Below are 19,857 nucleotides of genomic sequence, written 5' to 3'. Positions count from 1 at the left end.
CTACGCTACGGGTGATTGGCAGGTCCCCTCTAGTTTGACTTTGCGCGCGTCTATGTGTGCACAGGTTACGCACCTCACACCCTGACCACAGGAAAAACTAGGGCCATACAAATCTGCCAGGATGACGTGTCGACTAAACTGGTACAACTAAACAGAACGCTAACATGTTCTCACTTAGTTACACCAACATGAGATCCAAGCTTAAATACGTTTTCTACAAAACAAACAAGCTTATACTGATATATAGTTACGTTATTACAAGCTTGCCTGAAAAGGTCTAAGTTTACAATAACACAACTACATCTTCTTCTACAGCTATAGCCTACCCTACTGGCTGGTCGGGGGATGCGACACCTGCTGCTCGCTGGTCCTGACATCGTGCTCGAGTCTGGGGGACTCTTGTACTAGTTGAGTTAAAGAAGATGGCCCCGCTAATGCCTGGCTGGTCGAGACCGCAGGCTTCGCCGGTTGGCTTAAAACTGATGGCGCTTCCAGCTGACTTGTTGATGGCGTACCCTGTATAGGTGCTGTCCCGCCTCCACACAGGTTAATGTTGCCAATTATTTTTACCGACAAGTCTAGCTGGGTCATCCGAAGCTCCTCAGCCTTGTCTGGATCTACCTCCTTTGGGTATCCAGCCTCTAGGCGCTTGAGATTGATCAAGGGGTAGTGAGCACGCACCATGCTTAGCCCATGTGCGCCTGTGTACTCACCCGCCTCCTTCATGAACTCCTAGAACCATCCCCATGCCTTTCGGCATCTATCGACTAGTCCAAGTTGTGGCGTCCTTGGCACGCCTTCTGTAAGCGCTGGATCGATAAGGGTGAGGACCGGCAAAATGCCCGTTGCCACTTCCTGGCACCGGTTTTTCCATGTGTCCCGATCCTTGGTGATCTCTTGGCACTGCGCCTTCCAGCTGTCATGGTCTTTTATCATGGCTTCCAGATGTTTCTTGGCATTGACTTTTAAAACTACAAACCGCACAAGCCATTAAAATGTCATACCACAACAAGATAAGGCGGGCAACAAAAGTGGCAAAAGGGTCTGGAAAACTTACTTTTCAGTTCCTCTTTCATCTTGGTCGTGTGGTCCCGGAGCTGTGACTGGTCATGCGCCAGTTTTTTGTTGTCCTCCTTCAGGCGATCACACTCTACGACCGCATGACTATTCTCCTCTCGGAGATGGACTACTTCAGCTTCTAAGCCTACACTACAGCTGTTACTACCAACAACACAACAACACTTGTCATGCACTCATTGTGATAAAAGTGACTACTTACTTATTCTTTCCTGCTCTTTGTTACTAAGCTGGATGACCAGGTTCTGGTTTTGAGACTCTTGCTCCATCCTCTCGTGGTTGGTGGCTTCAAGTTGGTGGCGCAAGCATTCCACTTCCGCCGTTAGCTCTTTATTGCTTGCAGTGATCCCCTCGATCTGGTCAAAGCATTTCTTATGGTACCTCACGGTCTTCATTAAGTACTACATGCAAAAAGCTAAGTAAGAAAGTTTGACTAGATAGCAAGATCAGGTGGTGAAGCAAAGCATACCTGGACTTCCATCACCAGTTGTTTCGCCGCTCTTTCAACTTTCATGGTTTCTTCGACCTCTGGGATTTCCTCATGAACAACCCATTGGTTGTTCCACCAGCGCGACACATATACATGTTGTCGCTTGTCCTGTGGACGGCCCAGGACCTCCTCTACTTCGTCCTCTTCGGCCTCTTCTTTGGGTAGCGGTGCTGGTCTAGAGTTAGCAGCCTCTGCGACTACTATGGCCTTCCCACGGGCTGTAACATCGACAAACGTGCTCTGTTCTATCACCTCCGGCTGCTGCTCCTTGGTCCGTTCCATTACCCTTGGTGCTGATGTGTTGCCCTCAGCAGGGTTAGTGCTCGGAGCATTTATGCTTGGCTCAGCTCTTCCCTTGACCCCCTGCTCGAGGACTATTGTCTAACTGCTTGTGTTCTGAGGCTCCGATGGACTTTCTACTATGGGTTCCTTCATGGCCGGCTGCTGGGCAGTCTTCTCTAAAATTGCTGGTGGAGCCACGCCACTCCCGGCTAGTTGGTTTGGATTTTTGGTGGACGCCGACCTAGTACATCCAGGATAAGTAAAGAAGGCAACCATAATCAATACAAATTGCAAGCTTACATCAAAAGTTACAAATACTTACATATTGGAAGCGCGGAATGATGTGGCAAAGGCACGTCTCTTCGGTTGTGCTTGCTCCACGTGCTGTGCGGGCGACATCTAGTCTCCCTCTACATCCAGCACCAATGATGGGGCTTGGTGCTCGACCCCTCCGCCGCTTGTCCTTCGTGCTGCCGTGGTCGGCGATGTGGGTCCCATCGGCATGGATGAGCCACCCTCTGTCGACTCCAGTTGCCTCCTCCTCTTTCGAGGGACGAGTCGAAAGATGTCTGCATCCTCTCCCTCCTCTGTGTCATCATTCGACAGAGTAAAGATCACCTGACGACGCTTGCTGGCCACCGGCCGCTTACCAGCAGCTTTGGCCGCTGCCTCCTCTCCAACTCCGAGCACGGCCCAGTCGACGTCTTCGATCCCGGCGCTAGTCTAGGCGGTTGGGTCGGCAACTTGCGCCCAATCTACACCAGGTGGTGGCACAACACGAACACTATTGCTCTATCCTGACCATTAATCTGGGAAACAAAAAGGAGATAACACAGTAAGTTCCTATTACAATATAAGACTACGGGTACAAGGCAAGATGAGTTACCTTTGAGGGAGGTCGGGTGAGCTTGAAAGCGTGCTCGATGTCGCTCAATCTGACATAATTTGGATCAGCTAAGTTAAATAGCTCTCCAATTCTGGCCCTGACTTCGATCTTGTCAAGCGCCTCCTGCCTCGTCCTCGTCGGGTCTGCGCTACCTTGGTACTCGTAGCTAGGATGTACCCTCCTCTGGCAGGGCTGGATCCGTCGGCTGATGAAGCTCTCGACCACGCTTGGACCATCCAGTTTCTTCCATGGGATCATTCCAAGTATTTCCGAAATCTGTTCTAGGTGCTCAGGCTTCTCTGACCAGCTTGTCCTCTTCTCTAGAATGAACCCCATGTCGCACAGTGTGATCGTGTTCAGCTCTTCGCGGATGTAGAACCATTTCTTGTACCAGTCATCAAGCGACGTGTTCCAAGGGCAGTGCAGGTACTGGGCCTTCATCCCGTCATAGAGGTTGAGGTATACACCTCCGGCTATCTTCGAGCCGTCGCTTCCTTTCTTCCACAGACAAAAAAGATGGCGAAAGAAGTCAAAATGGGGCTGGAAGCCGCCATACGCTTCGCAAAGATGAATGAAGGTGGAGACAAGGAGAATCGAGTTGGGATGCAGATTGGAAATCCCAATCTCGTAGTACAGACAGAGCCCCTGAAGGAAAGGGTGCACTGGAACCCCAAAACCCCGCTTGAAGAAGTCTTTGAAAACCACAATCTCACCTGGCTGTGGATCGGGGTACCCCTCGCCCCCCGACGCACGCCATCCTGTGAGTTCCTTGTTGTGGAGTACTCCCATGATGACGAGATCTTCGATGGTCTGCTCATTGCTTCTTGATTTCCACCACTCCTTCGCCATGACTCCTGCTTTCTTCTAGGCGTCACTTTTCGCCATGAATCCGGCCTTGCTGATGAACGGGGATACGGTGGAGGATTGGTTGGTGGTGATTTCGGATGTTTTAGGGTTGGCAAGAGGAAGAAGAAGGATGCAGCGGCAAATGGTAATGGGGTTCAGTAAAAAGTAACTTACCAATTCTATACTGTATTTAACCAAGAGTTCTGCTATTTCGTCTGCCTGGGATTCTTGGGAGACGTGCGCATGCGCCGCAGATGGTTGTTTTCACAGCCTCGAGATCTATGCCAATATATGCGCCTCTTCGTTATCAGTGTATGCGCTTCTTCATTACCAGTGTGAGAGGGCCCACGCTGATGCACCTACTTACAGGTGCCACGTAACTGTTTGCTTGAAAGGACAAGAGGGCAATATGACGTGCTATACACGTCTACTTTTTTGACCAGACGTGTCAGATTGGACTTGACAGAGCAAGTAGATGAATAAATACACAAAAAATAGTACAAGTGGCATTTGTTTCTTCGCCACACCTCTCATGCTCAGGGACTGCCCAGACCACTACCGTGCTCAGGGACTGTCCAGACCACTACCATGCTCGGGGACTGTCAAGACCACTACCGTGCTCGGGGACTGTCAAGACCACTACCGTGCTCGGGGACTGTCCAGACCACTACCGTGCTCGGGGACTGTCCAGACCACTGCCATGCTCAGGGACTGCTCAGACCACTCTCATGCTCGGGGACTGTCCAGACCACTCTTGTGCTCAGGGACTGCCCCGACCACTCTCTGAACATTGCTTGGAGACCATTCTCCTCGGCTACATGTGATTTATACTCACATACAGTTGATAGGCATTTATTTAGACCTTGCTACAAGGCTCATACCTCGCCTTCCAGCAAACTCAGGGACTACATCGGTATGATGCACCTGCCGGTGCATCTTGTATTGCATGTACAACAATTGGATTCTCAATGAAACTGGGAATTCTTGTTAGACCCTGGCACCACGTGCCTACGTCACCTACTACCAAGCTCAGGGACTAAGTGGGCACACTTCACCTTGTGGTGAATGTGTTTATTTTATCGACCCCTACGCTATGACTGTTCGCCAGAACTATTTTTGTCCAAGGGTCACTTACATTTCTTTTCAAAAATACAAGTGGGCACACTTGATAAGGAAAGAAATCTTTTTCTTTTTTCTTTTAGGGCACCATGCATTCTTCGGACAACCAGAATCTTTCGCTATAATCGTGGTCCACTGCTTTCTGTTCTGACTAGAATGTTGGCATATTCGATTGGTCAATATTTCAACCAGTTGGAGATGACATGACGATGGATCACATTAGTTGAAGGAGACCGAACGGCGTGTCGCAGCATAATACATGGTGCTCGGGGACTAGCTGTGGGGGTATTAACCCCTATACCCTTATGGCTAGGCTTGGGCCGGCCTGGATCTAGGGTTCTGGCCCACTGGAAGACGACGCGCGGCCCGGCCAATCTGTTTGGAATCCCACGCAAAGAATCAAGGTAGATTTGGAGGTCAAGCAAGATCCTAGTCGGTTAGAATAGGAATCCTTATCCGGCCAACTATGGCAATTGTAACTAGCTAGGATTAGTTTTCAGATCTGTAACCCTGCCCCCAGACTATATAAGGCGGGTAGGGAACCCCTCTAAAAAACATCTCTTATTGACATACAGCAATACAATCAGACGCATGACGTAGGTATTACGCCTTTACGGCAACCGAACCTGGATAAAATCATGTGTCTGTCTTGCGTCACCATCTTGTTTGTAGCTTGCGCATCTGTCTGCCGATAATCTACTACCTTGGGCATACCCCTAGGTAGACTGCCGACCATATTTCGTCGACAAGCTTGGTTAGCCATACTATAGCTATGTCCCCGAGGCATCTCCACACCACGATTGGGATACTATCCGGTCCCATCGCCTTACCTCCTTTCATCCTTTTCAACGCCTCTTTGACATCATATTCTTGGATTCTCCGCACAAATCACCTATTGGTGTCATCAAAAGAGTCATCCAACTGAAAGGTTGTGTCCGTATTCTCACCATTGAACAATTTGTCAAAATACTCTTGCCATCGATGTCGGATCTCATCATCCTTCACCAAGAGATGCTCCCTTTTATCCTTAATGCACTTAACTTGGTTGAAGTCCCTTGTCTTTCTCTCACGAACTCTAGCCATCCTATAAATGTCATTCTCTTCTTCCTTCGTACTCAAATGTTGGTAAAGGTCCTCGTACGCTCTACCCTTTACCACACTTATAGCTCGCTTTGCTGTCTTCTTGGCCACCTTGTACTTCTCTATGTTGGCTACACTCCTGTCATGGTACAAGCGTCTATAGCATTCTTTCTTCTCCTTAATAGCCCTTTGGACTTCCTCATTCCACCATCAAGTATCTTTAGCCTCGCCTCCACTTCCTTTGGTTACTCTACACATCTCTGAGGCCACCTTTTGAATGTTGGTTGCCATCTTCTCCCACATGTTATTTATGTCCTCTTCTTCCTTCCAAGATCCATCTTTGATAACCCTTTCCCTAAATACCTCTGACGTCTCCCACTTCAGTTTCCACCACTTTGTTCTTTCAATCTTAGCTTGTTTATCCCTACAGGCACACACCTGAAAATGAAAGTCTGCCACCAAAAGCTTATATTGAGAAACAACACACTCCCTTGGTATCACCTTGCAACCCAAGCATGATCGTTTGTCCTTTCTTCTTGCGAGGACAAAGTCAATCTGGCTAGAATGTTGTCCGCTATTGAAGGTCACTAGATGAGATTCTCTCTTTCTAAAGAAAGTGTTGGCTATCATCAGGCCAAAAGCTACCACAAAGTCCAGAACTTCCACCCTCTCCTGATTCCTACTACCATACCCAAAACCTCCATGAACTACCTCAAAACCTGCACTTGTAGTACCTACATGCCCATTAAGATCTCCTCCTATAAAAAACTTCTCGCTACTAGGTACAGCTCTAATCAGGCCATCTAAGTCTTCCTAGAACTATCTCTTAACACTCTCGTCGAGCCATACTTGGGGGGCATACGCACTAATTACGTTCAAGACCATATCACCAACGACAAGCTTGACTAAGATAATCATATCTCCTTACCTTCTCACTCCCACCACACCATTCCTGAGGCTCTTATGAATTAAAACTCCTCCATTTCTATTCGCGACTGTCCCTGTGTACCAAAGCTTAAAACCTGTATTGTCCACCTCCTTCGCCTTCTGACCCTTCCATTTAGTCTCTTGAACGCATAATATATTTACACGTCTCCTAGTCGCGGTATCAACTAATTCTCTTAACTTACCTGTAAGCGACCCTACATTTTAACTACCTAAACGGATCCTAATTGGTTCGACTAGCTTCCTTACCCTTCGCACCCGTCGACTCAGATGTCAAGACCGTTGCTCATTTTTCACTACACCCGAGCGCCGATGTAGCGCGCCACTAAGGAAGCGACGACCAGATACTTGCTCACTTGACACCATGCCCAGATCGCGACATGGCGCATCACCAAGGGGGTGCCGACCCGGCCCTTGCCCATTTAACATCATACCCGGGTTCCGATATGGTGCGTCGCTAAGAGGGTTACGCCCCAATGGTTTTCTTTCGGGTTTTATCTCTATTAGAATGGTTAGATTTAACGTTGGCTCGTCACGTCTATCACAACCCTCCTCCTTTACCAGAGCTCGGGACCTGCTATGTTGAGACAACATAGGCGGAGTTAAATAGTTCTTAAACCATGCTTGCAATGACATAACATGCATTGACCTTTATTTTGATGATTTAAATAGATTGTTCTCCAGCCCACAACTTTGAGTCGGATCGAAGCTGGAAACTTCATTAGTAGCGCTAAACATTAGAGCAACCTCAGAAGCTGATGCCACTTTCCTTAAGAGCTATATGTCTGATCATCTGCTACTTTGACTTTTGCTATGTGCGTTATGCTGTGTTGTGCCATCTCAGAGACTATACCTCCTTGGTGTTCTATCATATGACTGATTCGTGTAAAATTGTGTACTATTTGGACATCTAGGGTCCTGGTGTAGGACCGTCTCATATAAGATATATATAAGTATTATTTGGACATCCTCTGTATCATGTAATCTATATATAGTGTGTGAACATGTCGCAACTGTTTTAGAAGTTAAGCCTTCTATTCAGTGTGCGTGTTACCGTGTTGTTGGGCTAACTGTGGACCCAGTAATGGGAACAAATGACTCTATTCCATTAACCAGGTAGAACCTGTCATATTTATTCTTTGCCGACATTATTCCATTTCTCAGATAGAACTGCGGCCATCACTCGCGTGCATGGGCGTGAGCCTGTTCGCTTGCTCGTAAACGATCGTAAATTTCCAGCCAGGAACAGTGTTTTTCTCTCACACCAAACCAGCCAGCAGTAAATAATCCACAATACGATACGGCCTCCCAAGCCGGCGTGGTCACTCCACCTGCACTGCCACACATCCACCATGGCGTGGTCATTCCAGAGCTGGCTTGGGTTGAGCGGGCTCGCTTGGCGCGCAGCGTTCGCCAGCTGCTCGTCCACTGGCGTGGCGAACCTCCGGAGTCGGCGACCTAGGAATACCTCGACAAGTTCCACGAGCAATTTCCAAGCTTCCAGCTCAAGGACGAGCTGCTTCTCGAGGAGGGGAGAGATGTCATGTGGGGCCGGACGTTTGCAAGGCAGTGTAGGGCGCGAGACATCCGCAGGGCAGCAGAGCAGGCTGCAGCGCTTGACGCGGCAAGGGCCGCGATCTCCTCGGATGAAGATGGCAGGGCCGGACCCAGTGGCTAGGAGAAGATTAGGCCTTAAAAATAGGATCGTTTGTTTCCAAGTTTGTTAGCCGGTTGGCTTATATATTCTAGGGGACTCCAAACAATAAAGGAATAATCAGTTATCATCTAATCTACTACCTCTACTCTCATTAAGCCACCAGCAGAGGGGTATAACCTCGCGGTTAGGACTGGAGCGCGACTACGAACTACGTAGTCGCGGCCCGCCGTCGCTGAGCGCTAAGGCGCTTGACACCTTCACTTTTGAAAATATGTATTTTTTATTTGTCCAAGTCTGAGACTTCATCTGGAATGCTTGCTTAGCAACCTTACCATCTGGCTCTGTTTTCTCAGCTATTAACAAAGATAGAGTTATAGCTATCATACTTGGAACATGGGTATCCCAACTATCGAAGGTACCAGATTCCATAACCGTGGCGTGGTGTGCATTTGAATTGTTTTATGTCAAATATTTTTTACACTCAAGGTTCCATTTGGCAAATAAAACCGCAAAGTTATCACCCGTGCATGGTCGCACGCAAATATTATGTTGGACTTAATATTTTAATCATTATTTTTGTTCTTAGCTTGGCTTCAGAACTATATATTATTGATGTCCTTATTCATGTCACTTAGTTACCATGGGTTTACTTTCTCTATTATTGCAATGGATTTAATGATTTGTTTCTACAGCTCAATGTGCACAGGCCTTGTGCAGATGAAACACCTGGGGGAGCAAAGGACTTTTCTATCTTCCAGGTTTGTTTAAGCTTCTGCACAAATGCAATCCCTCCCCTTTTGCCTTTTTTCTTTTTAAATTAAACTGACCCTGATATATGTTTAGCCATATATATGCTAGCCCTTGCTTATTACCTTGGTTGTATCATGTGTTACTGATGGTGCCTAATTCTTATTTGCTCCATGATGATTTTCATCTCCTTGTCTTCAAACTGTCATGGCTGCAGATTCATATACGTCATACATGTGAAACAATACTAATCCATTTGGTGATGCTTACAACATGTATTTTCTGTTTGCAAAATTAAAGTGCGAGATTAATCCCCAAATTAAAGTGCAAAATTAAACTGTCTTTTCTGTTTACATGTCCATTTGTTGATGCTTACAGCATGTCTTTTCCTGTATGACAGTATGAGTAAGATAGAAATCCCCAAATCTTGTGAGATTGAATGTATGTTTATTGGAGGGAAGTTTTTGATATGTGTTAGATCAGCTTGTATCAAGTTGAAAATTTTTACAGACTTGCAAATAACTGAAACAAATTTCAGCTGTTTTAGATCAATGAGCAGAATGCAGAAACAACAAAAAACTGAAAGTACTGAATTTGCACTGTTTTTTTCTATTTTACAGATCTGCTCTACCCTGTTTGTTGTATTCTTAAATTACTGAACCAACTACTACATGGTTGTAGGAAATCATGCAGTAAACTACTGAGCCTGTTTGAATTGTGGCTAGCATCAGGGTGGATGATTAATTGAGAAATAGTGTTGGTAGGCTGCCCCATCCATTTTTTGAGCTGAATCTTTATGCAGAGTGGTGCATAAAAATCCATTTGTAGCAATGCTTCTGTGTAGGACAATAGTTACTTGGCATGTGTGAGTTTTTTGGTGTGAACCTATGCACCTGTGAGTACATTTGTGCAGGAGAATAGTTGGTCATGAGTCATCTTTAGTTAATCTCAGTTCTATTAGTTAATTTCAATTCTGAACCTGGGACTACTGTATCTGAACCTGAGACTATTGTAGAACCTGAGACTATGATCCTTAACTGGAACTTTGCTGTGTCTGTCCATTTTCTTATCACTTGCATGCAGTGTGAATCTGCAGAGGTGCTGCTTGTGATCTCACACGTTTGAATGCTTAGTGTGTGAACCTGGTGCTTGTGTGGAGCTTCCTTGACATGTGAAGCCTTGTTAAGTATATACAGGAGATCGAATGCATTTGTTCTGATATAATTTAGTTCAAAAATAATTTTACTCAGCCACATAGTTTACGTGGCATATTGGATCACAATGTCTTGCATACATTAACCGCTCCAGCTTGTCTTTGGAAAGAATGAAATGAAATCCCCCACTGAGAGTCAGTTTCACAACAACAACAACAAAGCCTTTAAGTCCCAAACAAGTTGGGGTAGACTAGAGTTGAAACCCAACATAAGCAATCAAGGTTCGGACACGTGAATAGCTGTTTTCCAAGCACTCCTATCTAAGGCTAAGTCTTTGAGTATATTTCATCATTTCAAGTCTCCTTGTATTGTCTCTACCCAAGTCAACTTAGTCTTCCTCTGTCTCTCTTCATGTTACTATCCTAGGCTTAGGATTCCACTATGCACCGGTGTCTCTGGAGGTCTCCGTTAGACATGTCCAAACCATCTTAACCGGTGTTAGACAAGCTTTTCTTCAATTGGTGCTATCCCTAATCTATCACGTATATCATCGTTTCGAACTCAATCCCTTCTTGTATGACCGCAAATCCAACGCAACATACGCATTTCCGAGACACTTATCTGCTGAACATGTCGTCTTTTCGTAGGCCAACATTCTGCACCATACAACATAGCAGGTCTAATTGTCGTCCTATACAACTTGCCTTTTAGCTTCTGTGGTACCCTTTTGTCATATAGGACACCAGATGCTTGGTGCCACTTCATCCACCCTACTTTGATTCTATGGCTAACATCTTTATCAATATCCCCGTCTCTCTATAGCATTGATCCTAAATATCGAAATGTATCCTTCCTAGGCACTACTGGACCTTCCAAACTAATATCTTCCTCCCTCGAGTAGTAGTGCCAAAGTCACATCTCATATACTTAGTTTTAGTTCTACTGAATCTAAAACCTTTGGACTCCAAAGTCTCCCGCCATAACTCTAGTTTCTGATTCACTCCTGTCCGGTTTTCATCAACTAGCACTACATCGTCCGCAAAAAGCATACACCAAGGGATGTCCCCTTTGTATGTCCCTTGTGACCTCATCCATCACTAAGGCAAACAGATAAGGGCTCAAAGCTGACCCTTAATGTAGTCATATCCTAATCGGGAAGTCATTTGTGTCTTCATCACTTGTTCGAACACTAGTCACAACATTGTTATACATGTCCTTAATGAGCCCAACGTACTTCGTTAGGATTTTATGTTTGTCCAAAGCCCACCACATAACATTCCTTGGTATTTTATCATAAGCCTTTTCCAAGTCAATAAAAACCATGTGTAGGTCCTTCTTCTTCTCCCTATACTGCTCCATAACTTGTCTTATTTAGAAAATGGCTTCCATGGTTGACCTTCTGGGCATGAAACCAAATTGGTTCATAGAGACCCGCGTTATTGCTTCTCAAGCGATGCTCGATAACTCTCTCCCATAGCTTCATAGTATGGCTCATCAACTTAATTCCCAGGTAATTAGTACTACTTTGAATATCTCCTTTATTCTTGTAGATCGGTACCAATATACTTCTCCTCCACTCGTCAGGGCATCTTGTTCGATCGAAAAATATGGTTGAATAGCTTGGTTAGCCATACTATAGCTATGTCCCCGAGGCATCTCCACACCTCGATTGGGATACCATCCGGTCCCATCGCCTTACCTCCTTTCATCCTTTTCAACGCCTCTTTGACATCATATTCTTGAATTCTCCGCACAAATCGCCTATTGGTGTCATCAAAAGAGTCATCCAACTGAAAAGGTTGTGTCCGTATTCTCACCATTGAACAATTTGTCAAAATACTCTTGCCATCGATGTCGGATCTCATCATCCTTCACCAAGAGATGCTCCCTTTCATCCTTAATGCACTTAACTTGGTTGAAGTCCCTTGTCTTTCTCTCACGAACTCTAGCCATCCTATAAATGTCATTCTCTTCTTCCTTCGTACTCAAATGTTGGTAAAGGTCCTCGTACGCTCTACCCTTTACCACACTTATAGCTCGCTTTGCTGTCTTCTTTGCCACCTTGTACTTCTCTATGTTGGCTACACTCCTATCATGGTACAAGCGTCTATAGCATTCTTTCTTCTCCTTAATAGCCCTTTGGACTTCCTCGTTCCACCACCAAGTATCTTTAGCCTCGCCTCCACTTCCTTTGGTTACTCTACACATCTCTGAGGCCACCTTTTGAATGTTGGTTGCCATCTTCTCCCACATGTTGTTTATGTCCTCTTCTTCCTTCCAAGAGCCCTCTTTGATAACCCTTTCCCTGAATACCTTTGACGTCTCCCATTTCAGTTTCCACCACTTTGTTCTTTCAATCTTAGCTTATTTATCCCTATGGGCATGCACCTGAAAATGAAAGTCTGCCACCAAAAGCTTATATTGAGAAACAACACACTCCCTTGGTATCACCTTGCAACCCAAGCATGATCGTTTGTCCTTTCTTCTTGCGAGGACAAAGTCAATCTGGCTAGAATGTTGTCCGCTATTGAAGGTCACTAGATGAGATTCTCTCTTTCTAAAGAAAGTGTTGGCTATCATCAGGCCAAAAGCTACCGCAAAGTCCAGAACTTCCTCCCCCTCCTGATTCCTACTACCATACCCAAAACCTCCATGAACTGCCTCGAAACCTGCACTTGTAGTACCTACATGCCCATTAAGATCTCCTCCTATAAAAACTTCTCGCTACTAGGTACAGCTCTAATCAGGCCATCTAAGTCTTCCTAGAACTATCTCTTAACACTCTCGTCGAGCCCTACTTGGGGGGCATACGCACTAATTACGTTCAAGACCATATCACCAATGACAAGCTTGACTAAGATAATCATATATCCTTACCTTCTCACTCCCACCACACCATTCCTGAGGCTCTTATGAATTAAAACTCCTCCATTTCTATTCGCGACTGTCCCTGTGTACCAAAGCTTAAAACCTGTATTGTCCACCTCCTTCGCCTTCTGACCCTTCCATTTAGTCTCTTGAACGCATAATATATTTACACGTCTCCTAGTTGTGGTATCAACTAATTCTCTTAACTTACCTGTAAGCGACCCTACATTTTAACTACCTAAACAGATCCTAATTGGTTCGACTAGCTTCCTTACCCTTCGCACCCGTCGACTCAGATGTGAAGACCGTTGCTCATTTTTCACTACACCCGAGCGCCGATGTAGCGCACCACTAAGGAAGCGACGACCCGATCCTTGCTCACTTGACACCATGCCTAGATCGCGACACGGCGCATCACCAAGGGGGTGCCGACCCGGCCCTTGCCCATTTAACATCATACCCGGGTTCCGATATGGCGCGTCGCTAAGAGGGTTCACTACAAGACATGTGTGGTTTTTTGACATTCTATTTATGTCAAAATATACGAAATTAATGTCACAACTTATAATTTATGACATCCAGTTGACGGAAATTCGAACGTCAAAAAACCAGTGTCACAAATTGATTATGTGACGTTCGTATATTTTATGTCACAAGGTTATGACATTGATTTTTTGTCACAAGTCCTTAGCTATGCCATGTAGGCAGCTGACATGGCGCTGACATGGCAAGACAAAAGAATGTCATAAAACTAAAATAAGGCATGTTAAGGCCCATGTGGTTGGTAGGATTATAGCAGGCCAGAAAAAAAAACAGCCCACTTGTTTTGTAGTTTTCAGCCCATTTAGCTTTTTAATACTTATATTTTCAGCCCATTTTAGTTCATAACAATGGGCCCACGCAATTTTTTTAGCCCAGCCCACATAGGCCACATGGCAGATTAACAGCCCACGCAATTTTTTCTACCCATTTTTCTGGCCCACTTCAATATACACAGCATAAAGATTAGCCCAGCCTATTCAACAACACATAGAGACCCAAATGAATTTATGAACATATCAAATCAACCAGTTTAAATACATTGATTTCCTTAAACAATCACATTATATAATGAACAAACTAGTAAGAAATCAATGACAATAAACTATTAGCCCCAATCTCTATAATAAACAACCGTGGTAACTTCCATCATTTGTAGCATACTATGAACCATCAGTCCAGCTCACAGCCTGTCAGCCTCACACATGAAGGCCTTTGTTGCTTTCCGGGCTAAAAGAAGAACCAAAGCTCCATTGACTTCACTTTGTAAACCTACAATAGGGAGATGATCGTTAGCTGCATATATAAATATTTGGACAAATTTATTCAGCAATAAATGAAACAGATGCTATGCTAATCTGAGCTAACAAATTGTGCAGCAATAAACATCAACCTCCAGGGCACTAACATATGGGAAAACAACGTAAAGGATACACCATTGTAGTTTCATATCATATAAAATAATGGACAAGATCTATAACATTCTAGGGTAATAATGTGGCCCATCATATTAAAAAAACAAATCCAGACTCAAATATTTTTCAGAACTAATATATGGTAAAGAAAATTTAGATTATCTCAGAACCATTCACGGCTGATAGTGCAACCCCATATGCAGAGTTAGTAAACAAAATCGATCAACCAAAACTGTCTTTATTCAGAAAACTTGTGAACTAAGAGGGCTGCTACATCTCACACAGTGACACAGGTATGAATGAACATTCAGAAAACTTGTGAACTGCATTCAAGAGGGCTGCTACATCTCACACAGGAATGAATGAACAATTTTAATTAGCATAGACTTATCAATGATTGCTAAAGTTTTTTTTAAATAATAGCACACAGAAAAGTTAACTATTCGGTAACACAGTTATTCTATTAGAGAAGCTAGCTATTCACATGCCAATCAAAGTTGCATTCAGGCTTATGCCCCGGTGCCAAATAAATAACTTCAGCAAACATAATATTTTGTATAGCTGTACTGTTATATACGGCAAGATGGACTTATAGCACATACTGCAATTTAGTACCATATTATTTAAGAAAGCAAGATGACCAATCAACATTACAAAAGGATATTCCAACAAAAATGTGCCATGCCGTCACGGAGATTGGGGAAATCAGGAGCACCTGCTTACTTGGCTGCTTCTCCGGTTTGGCTGCTCGAAAGAGCAACGTCAGGCACAGGAACAGCACGCTGCCACGGCCCACGGCTCAGCCTCGAGGCGTTTTCACCGGTCTGGACCCCAATCCAAGAGGCAGCGGTAGCCGAAGCCTGCAGCATCTGGTGTTAACACAAAAAATAGACAGGCAGACGGATCGACGGACAACAGGAAGCGAGGCGGCGGACCTTCAGTGAGATGGCGCACTAGACGGCGAGTCAGGGGAGGAGCATGGTTGCTTGCATGCCTCTGTGAACTCCATCCCCTTTTCCCCCTCTCAGATTCGAGGACGAGCTTCGCCGCAGTGGATTTCCACAGGTCACGCCAGGCTGCGCACGGGACCACGCGAGAACGGCTACACCAAGCCCTGCGACGGACTGCCGGGTAAGAACACGCCGGGCCTGGCGCGTACCACGGCGGTGATCTCACGTACTCCTCTGAGGACGGTGGCCGCAACATCGCGCCGGCCTGAGTTTGACGAGGAGCGGAGAGGAGGCCGGCCCCGGCAACGGGACTTGGCCGGAGATCGACCGAAGGCCGGCCATGGCGCCTTGCAGCCTCCCCAAGTCGGAGGCGATTGGAGAAGGCCCGATCTACGACCTCCATGGCCGGATCTATGTCGGCGCAATGCAGATCGCCGCCGGCGGCGGCATGCTACGGCGGCTGCTCGAGACACTGGGAGACTGGTGAGTGGTGGTTAGGGTTCTCAGACTCCTGAAGCGTGGGGTGGAGGAGGAGCGCCTGAGGGAGTGCGGCGGCTGCGGGGAATAGAGAAATGAGAGGGAACGGTTAGGGTTCTCGACTTTTATTCCTAGCCTGATGCATCTTGACCATTGGTTTTCATCCAATAGCACAGGAGCGCGAGTGACAGCGGGCTAAGTGAGAAAGGCCCACGTACAACGTGATTTGCTGGAACAAAAGGCCCAAGGGGCGTAGCAGTACACCTATAATTTTTTTGTTTATCTTTAGTGCAAAATATGTCTAAATTTTAATAAATATGGTCTACATAAACCTTATGTGCCCTAACATAATTTTTATATTGACTAGACTACAGAAGTAGTGTCACCTAGGATTTCTGAACATTTTGAAAATGGTTTGCTATTTTCAAAGGTTTAAGTCACTTTCTACGTGACAGTACGAAGTAATTAGAGGTTGAATTGTGGCTATTGGCGAAACGAGCCAAAATGGAACCAAATTTTTATACTTGATCTCATATGACACAATAAACCAAATTTGATAGAGGTATATGGAAAATTATATTATTTTACAGGGCTAACTCAACCTTCTTTCTCCAGTTTTGCACAAAATAAATGTAATAATTGCCAAAATCGATTAGAAAAGTCTAAGATTTTGTGTGGCGCTATACTTTGGGTCTACATGCTTGCAAAAAAAATTCAAACCATTTCGACATAGTCGGAATATACATGGTTCACAAATGGATGTGTCGTTTCATGGAACCCTGACTAAAACTCTAAAGTTTCCTGTATTTCAGTGTCGTATGTGCTTCAAACTTTTTTTCAACCTTGTACGTAACATAAGTTAAGGAATTTCAATGTGACACTATGTTTCAGATTTTTCGGAGATGGTTTGCCATTTTCTACTGTTTAAATGAATTTCAACGTGACGCTACGAAGTAATTAGTGGTTGAACTGAGGCTACCTCCGAAATAATCCAAAATGGTACCAAATTTTTATACTTAATCTAATATGGCCTAATGAACCATTTTTTATGGAGGTACATGGCAAATTATATTATTTTGAAGGGGTAGTTCAACCTACTTTCTCGAGTTTAGCACAAAATAAATGTAATAAAGACCAAAATTGATTAAAAAAATCTAATATTTTGTGTGGAGCCATAATCTGGGTCTACATGCTTTCACAAAAAAATTCAAGGCATTTCGACATAGTCGGAATATGCATGGTTCACAAAAAGAATGTGTCATTTCATGAAACCATGACTAAAACTCCAAAGTTTCCATAACTCTCGTGCGTTTTGATGTTGTAAGCGCTCCAAACTTTTTGTCAACCTTTTATGTACCAAAAGTAATTCCAACTTAAACTACATGCCATATCAAACAATGTGAAAGCTACGTCCATTTATGAACAATGTACATTATCACTGTGGTTTGCTATTTTCTCAACGTATATTTATGAGCAAAAGTTTTTTAGATAAATATTTAATTGAGCTTATATAGTGAGCCGTTGAGGGCACTGATTATTTTATGGCTATTGACGATACTAAGATTTGCGTACAATCTCATATAGTGTTGATTTTCCAAAAATATGATACATGGGACATATTCCTTGTGTCTCAGATATATAGCATAAAGTGCCCAACAGTTCACAAACGCAAGGTTGGCTCAGTGGTACGTCCTTGTCCTTGCGCCCCTCGGGAACGTGGGTTCGAAACTTGATACCTTCAGTTTTTTGTTTAAAATTTCCGCCAGGTTCGAACGCCGCTCGTGGCATTTTTTTTTGTCTTTTTTGGTTGGGCACCTAAGCAACGGGATTTCACCGGAAAATGGGCTGCCTACGTAGCGGGCCTCGGCCGAAAAAAGGGTTGCGCCCGCCTAGGGGCTTCGGCCGGAAAAAAATGGCCTTTGTTGGGGTGCCCAAAAAAATAAAAACAAAGTGGGCTATGGCTGAAAAAAAAATGAATGAGTCAAATGTGGACTTCTATTGCATCAGTTTTTTTTCCTATTCCGCTAGCTAGGCTGTGAACGGCTTTCAAATGAGGACTTCCAACAAATTAAAAAAAAATTAATGAGTCCAGGGTGTTGTGAGCGTTCGTGGGTTTGGGTGCTCTACTTTTTTTTTTGCATTTCTGCGGGGCTACGTGTGCATGGTTTTTAATTTGTTTTCTTTTTAATTTTTCCTTTTTTAATATACATATCAATGTATATATCTCTATTAATTTTTATTGTTTTATTAGACAACGCATGAATATATTTTTTATTGCGACCGGCTATAAATCTTAAAGGACCAAGTGTCCATCTATGTTTGATATTTTTAGCAACCCTGCCGATGCTAATTTTGGGATGTGGTACAGTGCACCTTACTGTAAGTGTTAGGTCATAGGTTCACACTCATAGCTGCATGTTTTGTTTATTTATTTTTTGTTGTGATTAAGTGTATATAAAATAAGGCACATTTGGCAACATGGGTCGTATAGACAACATGGGCTGAAATATGTTGGGAAAATATTGAAAATAAAAAGTATATGGACTCGCCCGACCATGTGGATGTGGAACACGCTAACATGGACAAAAGTGTTGAAAAAATCAATAAATTATTTTGGTACACACAAACTCTGTCTATATTGATGGTATATGACACATAAAATGCCTTTATGACATAGCAAATATCATCACTGGATGAAATTAGACTGGCTGTGTGACATTTTTCGTGACATACAACTTTCAATTGTCACAAAGTCGAAGTACCTAAAACATAATGTCATAAACTAGGTGATATAATGACATTATGACCTATTGTCATACTAAATACTGTCAAAAAACCACACATTTCTTGTAGTGGTTACGCCCCAATAGTTTTCTTTTGGGTTTCATCTCCATTAGAATGGTTAGATTTAACGTTGGCTCGTCACGTCTATCACAACCCTCCTTCTTTACCAGAGCTCGGGACCTGCTATGTTGAGACAACATAGGCGGAGTTAAATAGTTCTTAAACCATGCTTGCAATGACATAACATGCATTGACCTTTATTTTGATGATTTAAATAGATTGTTCTCCAGCCCACAACTTTGAGTCGGATCGAAGCTGGAAACTTCATTAGTAGCGCTAAACATCAGAGCAACCTCAGAAGCTGACGCCACTTTCCTTAAGAGCTATATGTCTGATCATCTGCTACTTTGACTTTTGCTATGTGCGCTATGCTGTGTTGTGCCATCTCAGAGACTATACCTCCTTGGTGTTCTATCATATGACTGATTCGTGTAAAATTGTGTACTATTTGGACATGTAGGGTCCTGGTGTAGGACCGTCTCGTATAAAATATACTCCCTCCGTTTCTTAATATAAGCCATATAGATTTCTAAAGAAAATTCCAAAATATAGCATATGCCCCAACCAATCCCTTAGATTTAGGATTTTTTTTCTTAACAGAACGATTGATACTCCGTAGCTTTGTTTCTATGTACATATGCATTCCATCTGAGTCTGGCACGCGCAGTAGCTTTGTTTCTCTCCCTCTCTTTCACGCCAGACTCCATGGACAACTGCAACTCATCTTCCATGCCCAAGGAGAAGACAAAGCAAGTGATCTCGCTTCCAATGGACAAGGACACGAAGATGGCGACCTCGCTTCCCATGCTGAAGGAGGAGATCAAGCTGGTGCCATGTGTGATGTGTCTTCAATTGCCCGGAACGAAGACTGACTTCTCGTATTGGTTCAGAGAGATGGCCGTGTCCGTGAAGTGCTTGTCCCGCGTCCTTCGCAAGACCATGGCGACCACCGAATAGCGGGCCACCGAGTCCTTCGCGGAC

At 44.3% G+C, this 19,857-nt stretch overlaps 1 long non-coding RNA gene across 1 annotated transcript in view; it reads left to right on the top strand.

The window, feature by feature from the left end:
• Nucleotides 1–19,203, top strand: part of LOC136530550 (uncharacterized) — a 35,129-nt gene extending 15,926 nt beyond the window's left edge. Inside the window, exons 4-5 of the long non-coding RNA XR_010777804.1 lie at nt 9,075–9,140; nt 19,095–19,203. This is a non-coding gene — a long non-coding RNA (uncharacterized lncRNA). The remainder of the gene's footprint in view (nt 1–9,074; nt 9,141–19,094) is intronic.
• The last annotated feature ends 654 nt before the right edge of the window (nt 19,204–19,857 follow it).

This window comes from Miscanthus floridulus, unplaced genomic scaffold (genome assembly GCF_019320115.1).
Source record: "Miscanthus floridulus cultivar M001 unplaced genomic scaffold, ASM1932011v1 fs_155_2, whole genome shotgun sequence".
NCBI classification, from domain to species: Eukaryota; Viridiplantae; Streptophyta; class Magnoliopsida; order Poales; family Poaceae; genus Miscanthus; species Miscanthus floridulus.
The sequence above is the reverse complement of the archived record's forward strand: the minus strand, read 5'-3'. Positions and strand labels throughout refer to the sequence as shown.